Source organism: Sminthopsis crassicaudata, chromosome 2 (assembly GCF_048593235.1).
Source record: "Sminthopsis crassicaudata isolate SCR6 chromosome 2, ASM4859323v1, whole genome shotgun sequence".
Taxonomy (NCBI): domain Eukaryota; kingdom Metazoa; phylum Chordata; class Mammalia; order Dasyuromorphia; family Dasyuridae; genus Sminthopsis; species Sminthopsis crassicaudata.
Window position 1 is genome coordinate 25,493,518 of NC_133618.1, and position 8,932 is coordinate 25,502,449.

Sequence of the window (8,932 nt, forward strand, 5' to 3'; positions counted from 1 at the left end):
GCCTCTGGGGAAGGGCTGAAAAAGTTGTGCTACGTGACTGTGATGGAACCTTACTGTTCTGGGTGGCTGATCTTAGAAAAACCTGGAGACTTGCATGACATGAGGAGAACAGCGAAATAAGTAAATGAGAAATAAATGAGAATAATGAAATAAAGAACATATATATATATATATATATATATATATATATATATATATATATATATATATATATATATATAGTGTGTGTGTATAATATATATATATATAGTGTGTATAATATATATAGTGTGTGTGTATAATATATATATAGTGTGTGTGTATAATATATATATATAGTGTGTATAATATATATAGTGTGTGTATAATATATATAGTGTGTGTATAATATATATAGTGTGTGTGTATAATATATATATAGTGTGTGTATAATATATATAGTGTGTGTGTGTGTATAATATATATAGTGTGTGTATAATATATATAGTGTGTGTATAATATATATAGTGTGTGTATAATATATATATAGTGTGTGTATAATATATATAGTGTGTGTATAATATATATATATGTAGTGTGTATAATATATATAGTGTGTGTATAATATATATATAGTGTGTGTATAATATATATATATATAGTGTGTGTATAATATATATAGTGTGTGTATAATATATATATATGTAGTGTGTATAATATATATATATAGTGTGTGTATAATATAGTGTGTGTATAATATATATATATATATATATGTAGTGTGTGTATAATATATATAGTGTGTGTATAATATATATAGTGTATGTATAATATATATAGTGTGTGTATAATATATATAGTGTGTGTATAATATATATAGTGTGTGTATAATATATATAGTGTGTGTATAATATATATAGTGTGTGTATAATATATATAGTGTGTGTATAATATATATATATGTAGTGTGTGTATAATATATATATATATAGTGTGTGTATAATATAGTGTGTGTATAATATATATATATATATATATGTAGTGTGTGTATAATATATATAGTGTGTGTATAATATATATAGTGTATGTATAATATATATAGTGTGTGTATAATATATATAGTGTGTGTGTATAATATATATAGTGTGTGTATAATATATATAGTGTATGTATAATATATATATAGTGTGTATAATATATATAGTGTGTGTGTATAATATATATATAGTGTGTGTATAATATATATATAGTGTGTGTATAATATATATAGTGTGTGTATAATATATATAGTGTGTGTATAATATATATAGTGTGTGTATAATATATATAGTGTGTGTGTATAATATATATATAGTGTGTGTGTATAATATATATATATAGTGTGTGTATAATATATATAGTGTGTGTATAATATATATAGTGTGTGTATAATATATATAGTGTGTGTATAATATATATATATGTAGTGTGTGTATAATATATATATATGTAGTGTGTGTATAATATATATATATAGTGTGTGTATAATATAGTGTGTGTATAATATATATATATATATATATATGTAGTGTGTGTATAATATATATAGTGTGTGTATAATATATATAGTGTATGTATAATATATATAGTGTGTGTATAATATATATAGTGTGTGTGTATAATATATATAGTGTGTGTATAATATATATAGTGTATGTATAATATATATATAGTGTGTATAATATATATAGTGTGTGTGTATAATATATATATAGTGTGTGTATAATATATATATAGTGTGTGTATAATATATATAGTGTGTGTATAATATATATAGTGTGTGTATAATATATATAGTGTGTGTATAATATATATAGTGTGTGTGTATAATATATATATAGTGTGTGTGTATAATATATATATATAGTGTGTGTATAATATATATAGTGTGTGTATAATATATATAGTGTGTGTATAATATATATAGTGTGTGTATAATATATATAGTGTGTGTGTATAATATATATATATAGTGTGTGTATAATATATATATAGTGAGTGTATAATATATATAGTGTGTGTATAATATATATAGTGTGTGTATAATATATATAGTGTGTGTATAATATATATAGTGTGTGTGTATAATATATATATAGTGTGTGTGTATAATATATATATAGTGTGTGTATAATATATATATAGTGTGTGTATAATATATATAGTGTATGTATAATATATATAGTGTGTGTATAATATATATAGTGTGTGTATAATATATATATATATATAGTGTGTGTATAATATATATAGTGTGTGTATAATATATATAGTGTGTGTATAATATATATAGTGTGTGTATAATATATATATAGTGTGTGTATAATATATATATATAGTGTGTGTATAATATATATATAGTGTGTGTATAATATATATATAGTGTATGTAAAATATATATAGTGTGTGTATAATATATATAGTGTGTGTGTATAATATATATATAGTGTGTGTATAATATATATATAGTGTGTGTATAATATATATAGTGTGTGTATAATATATATAGTGTGTGTATAATATATATATAGTGTGTGTATAATATATATATAGTGTGTGTATAATATATATAGTGTGTGTGTATAATATATATATAGTGTGTGTATAATATATATAGTGTGTGTATAATATATATAGTGTGTGTATAATATATATAGTGTGTGTATAATATATATATATAGTGTGTGTATAATATATATAGTGTGTGTATAATATATATAGTGTGTGTATAATATATATAGTGTGTGTATAATATATATAGTGTGTATACTATATATATATATAGACACACTATATATATATATATATATATATATATATATATATATATATATATATATATATATATATATATATATATATATATATATATATAGTGTGTGTGTATAATATATATAGTGTATGTATAATATATAGCGTGTGTGTACAATATATATATAGTGTGTGTATAATATATATATATAGTGTGTGTATAATATATATATATAGTGTATAATATATATATAGTGTGTGTATAATATAGTGTGTGTATATAATATATATATAGTGTGTGTATTATATATAGTGTGTGTATAATATATATAGTGTGTATAATATATAGTGTGTGTATAATATATATAGTGTGTGTATAATATATATAGTGTGTGTATAATATATATATATATAGTGTGTGTATAATATATATATAGTGTGTGTATAATATATATATAGTGTGTGTATACTATATATATATATATATAGTGTGTGTATAATATATATAGTGTATGTATAATATATAGCGTGTGTGTACAATATATATAGTGTGTGTGTATAATATATATATAGTGTGTGTATAATGTATATATAGTGTATAATATATATATAGTGTGTGTGTATAATATATATAGTGTGTGTATATAATATATATATAGTGTGTGTATTATATATAGTGTGTGTATAATATATATAGTGTGTATAATATATAGTGTGTGTATAATATATATAGTGTGTGTATAATATATATAGTGTATGTATAATATATATAGTGTGTGTATAATATATATATAGTGTGTGTATAATATATATATAGTGTGTGTATAATATATATATATATATATATATATATATATATATATATATATATATATATAGTGTGTGTATAATATATATAGTGTATGTATAATATATAGCGTGTGTGTACAATATATATATAGTGTGTGTATAATATATATATATAGTGTGTGTATAATATATATATAGTGTATAATATATATATAGTGTGTGTATATAATATATATATATAGTGTGTGTATTATATATAGTGTGTGTATAATATATATAGTGTGTATAATATATAGTGTGTGTATAATATATATAGTGTGTGTATAATATATATAGTGTGTGTATTATATATATAGTGTGTGTATAATATATATAGTGTGTGTATAATATATATAGTGTGTGTATAATATATACATAGTGTATGTATAATATATATAGTTTGTGTATAATATATATAGTGTATGTATAATATATATAGTGTGTGTGTATTATATATATAGTGTGTGTATTATATATATATAGTGTGTGTATAATATATATATATAGTGTGTATGTGCATCATATATATAGTGTGTATCATATATATAGTGGGTATAATATATATATATTGTGTATATAATATATATAGTGTATGTGTGTATAATATATATATATAGTGTGTGTGTATCATATATATATATAGTGTGTGTGTATCATATATATATATAGTGTGTGTATCATATATATAGTATGTATATATTATACACACTATATATATGATACACAAACACTATATATAAATTGTGTGTATAATATATATATAGTGTATGTGTGTATAATATATATAGTGTGTGTGTATAATATATATATAGTATGTGTGTATAATATATATATAGTGTGTGTGTATAATAGATATATAGTGTGTGTATAATATATATATAGTGTGTGTGTATCATATATATAGTGTGTATAATATATATATAGTGTATATAATATATATATAGTGTATGTGTGTATAATAGTGTGTGTGTATAATATATATATAGTCTATGTGTGTATAATATATATAGTGTGTGTGTATAATGTATATATAGTGTATGTATAATATATAGCGTGTGTGTACAATATATATATAGTGTGTGTATAATATATAGTGTGTGTATAATATATATATAGTGTGTATATAATATATATAGTGTATGTATAATATATATAGTATGTGTATAATATATATAGTGTGTGTATATAATATATATATAGTGTGTGTATTACATATAGTGTGTGTATAATATATATAGTGTGTGTATAACATATATATATAGTGTGTGTATAATATATATAGTGTATGTATAATATATATAGTGTGTGTATTATATATAGTGTGTGTGTATAATATATATAGTGTGTGTATAATATATACATAGTGTATGTATAATATATATAGTTTGTGTATAATATATATAGTGTATGTATAATATATATAGTGTGTGTGTATTATATATATAGTGTGTGTATAATATATATATAGTGTGTGTGTGTTATATATATAGTGTGTGTATAATATATATATAGTGTGTATGTGTATCATATATATAGTGTGTATCATATATATAGTGGGTATATTATATATATATATATATATATATATATATATATATATATATATATATATATATGTTGTGTATATAATATATATAGTGTATGTGTGTATAATATATATATAGTCTATGTGTGTATAATATATATAGTGTGTGTGTATAATGTATATATAGTGTATGTATAATATATAGCGTGTGTGTACAATATATATATAGTGTGTGTATAATATATATAGTGTATGTATAATATATATAGTATGTGTATAATATATATAGTGTGTGTATAATATATATAGTATGTGTATAATATATATAGTGTGTGTATATAATATATATATAGTGTGTGTATTACATATAGTGTGTGTATAATATATATAGTGTGTGTATAATATATATATATAGTGTGTATAATATATATAGTGTATGTATAATATATATAGTGTGTGTATTATATATAGTGTGTGTGTATAATATATATAGTGTGTGTATAATATATACATAGTGTATGTATAATATATATAGTTTGTGTATAATATATATAGTGTATGTATAATATATATAGTGTGTGTGTATTATATATATAGTGTGTGTATAATATATATATAGTGTGTATGTGTATCATATATATAGTGGGTATAATATATATATATATATATGTTGTGTATATATATATATATATATATATATATGTTGTGTATATAATATATATAGTGTATGTGTGTATCATATATATATATAGTGTGTGTGTATCATATATATATATATATATAGTGTGTGTATCATATATATAGTGTGTATAATATGTATATATTATACACACTATATATATGATACACAAACACTATATATAAATTGTGTGTATAATATATATATAGTGTGTGTGTATAATAGATATATAGTGTGTGTATAATATATATATAGTGTGTGTGTATAATATATATATAGTATGTGTGTATAATATATATATATAGTGTGTGTGTATAATAGATATATAGTGTGTGTATAATATATATATAGTGTGTGTGTATCATATATATAGTGTGTATAATATATATATATATATATTGTGTATATAATATATATATAGTGTATGTGTGTATAATAGTGTGTGTGTATAATATATATATAGTGTGTGTATCATATATATTGTGTGTATAATATATATATAGTCTATGTGTGTATAATATATATATAGTGTGTGTGTATAATATATATATAGTGTGTGTATAATATATATATAGTGTGTATAATATATATAGTGTGTGTATAATATATATAGTGTGTATAATATATATATATAGTGTGTGTATAATATATATAGTGTGTATAATATATATATAGTGTGTGTATAATATATATATAGTGTGTGTATAATATATATAGTGTGTATAATATATATAGTGTGTATAATATATATATAGTGTGTGTATAATATATATAGTGTGTATAATATATATATATAGTGTGTGTATAATATATATAGTGTGTATAATATATATATATAGTGTGTGTATAATATATATAGTGTGTATAATATATATATATAGTGTGTGTGTGTGTGTGTGTGTGTGTGTGTGTGTGTGTGTGTGTGTGCATGTACATGTCAGACGTTGCCTTTCTCTAACTCAGGGTTGGGGAGGAGGAAGGGCAATATCTTGGAACCCAAATGTAGCAATAAGTAATTTTTTTAAGAAAAATAGAAAGCTCAGGGATGATGTCTTCAAACAGAAGGGAGGGAATGGGTGGTGTGAGAACCCCCCCCTCGGGTATGGAGGAAGTAATCAGTAATGATTTCTGGGATCTCAGTGACTTAATCACAGTAGCCTGGGGAAGAGAAGCAGAGAAGAGGAACGTGCTGGGTTGTAGCTGATGGTGGGCAGGGAGCCGGACCTCCAAAAGTGAGTGCTGGACCCCCAGCTGACCAGGTGGGAACTCCTTGTTCCCTCCTTGGGGGTGGGAGCCATGTCTCTACCTCCTACCCTTGAACTGGGATCTCCCAGAAGGAACGTGGGAGCCAGGAGTCCAGAATCCCCTCGACGTCACCCTAACAAGCAGCCGCCCCACCTCTCCTGGATCACTCTTGGGGTTCGGCCTTGTGGATCACTCTGTCCATGAGGTTTTCTTCCCAGAAATGCTTTCGTGGCCGCTTTCCGGTCCAATGAATTACTGGAAGCTGGGTTCGGTGACATTTCGGTGCCTGAGGCCGCACTGAGCTCAGCCCCATGGGGCGCCCCCTGAAGACCACAGGGAAGGGTAGGCCCTGGCCCCACAGCCGGCCCCTCACATCCAGACACCTCTGCATCCAGCCTACATCTGCCCCCGGACCTGAACCCCTGCTCCAGCCCCCCTGCAGCATGGCGGAGTCCTTCCCAAGGTGGGGTCCTCAGCACAAAGGCCTCTGCCCCAGATGGGGCCTGACCAGGATGGAGGGACCCCCAGATCTCAGCCTCCAGCTGCAGGAGAACATCGCTTCCTGTCGCTGTCACTTCTGAGCCTCTGAGCCCCCAGCCCCAGTGCGGGCCGCAGGTCCTGCTCCTTTGCTCTCCTCCCCGGGGCCGGCATAGAGGACGCTCCATCGGGGACAGGACCCAGAAGGGAAACCTCTGTTCCTCCGGCGTTCTAGGGGAGGCTCTGGAGCCACTCGGGAATGCTGGGAGGAACCTCTGCTCCCTGGAATGCCCGGGGATCCTTGAGAAGAACTCCCTCATTTCCTTCTCTTCCCCTAAACAGGCTTCCAGGCCAAATTATTTCAAGATTTCACTTTCTGTTCTTCTCCCAGAGGATCAAGATTCCCGGCACAGAAAGAGTTCAAAGAAACCAAAACTCTGCCTCGGTGCACACATCTGCCTCCGGGATGAGGGGCCAAATGGGCAGGGGGCCTGCAGAGCCCGGGAGGGGATGGGAGGGACGGGCCCCACTGAGCTGGGGCCACCCATCCCTCTGCCCCCAGGCTGGTGTCTTCTGGGGATAAGTGACCTCTCTACATCTTCAGAGATGGCCCCCCCAAAGAGATGGGTATAGAAGAAATTAGGATGGGGACCCCCAGAGCATTTGCAGGGCCCCCCACCTCCTACAAGATCAGCCAGCCCCCCCCATACCTGTTGAGGAGGTTTCTCATTCCCTCTGCCCCCAGAAAGCAGGGCCGGCCACCGGTGCCAGTCCTCGTCCCCATCCCCACCCAGGAGCCGGAAATGGCATTTCGGAGGGCCTGGACTCGAACCAGACGTGGCGCTGAGCAGCCGCTCACTCCTCTGGGCCTGGGGGGGGGGGGGGGGTTGATCTCTGGGGTCCCTTCCGGACCTGACCACGTGTCTAGGACAAGGGGCACTAGAGCATTGGCCCGAGGGAAAGGCCCAGCACTGGGCGGTGGGCATCCTGCCTCTGAGACCCAGGCCCTCGGGGCCGCGGTGTGCGCTGTTCCGGCCTTGGTCTCCTCCAGGACCACAGTGCCCGGGCTTGGCTGCCTGGCAGCGGGCCAACTGCAGGGGGGCGGGGCAGAGGTTCCGGGGAAGGGCGTGACCCTGGGCAGTGCCCGCTGTGGGAGCGGGAGCCGAGCGCTAGGGGAACTCCGGGACTCGAGGAGTCGCTCCCAGGCCCAAACGGGGACCCCGGGGTTTGGCGGCCCAGAAAGCTCCAGGACTGGCTGCGGAGGGAGGGCGCCGGCGGCCGGCTCTACACTGAGCACGTGGGGGAGGGGCCTCTGAAGACCGCTGGTCCCGAATCATTCTGCCGCGGGCAGGCGAGAACGCGGATCAGTCCTAAACCACGCGGGGCCTACGGGCCAAGACTCCTCCCCTCCCCCGCTCTCCTCCCCTCCC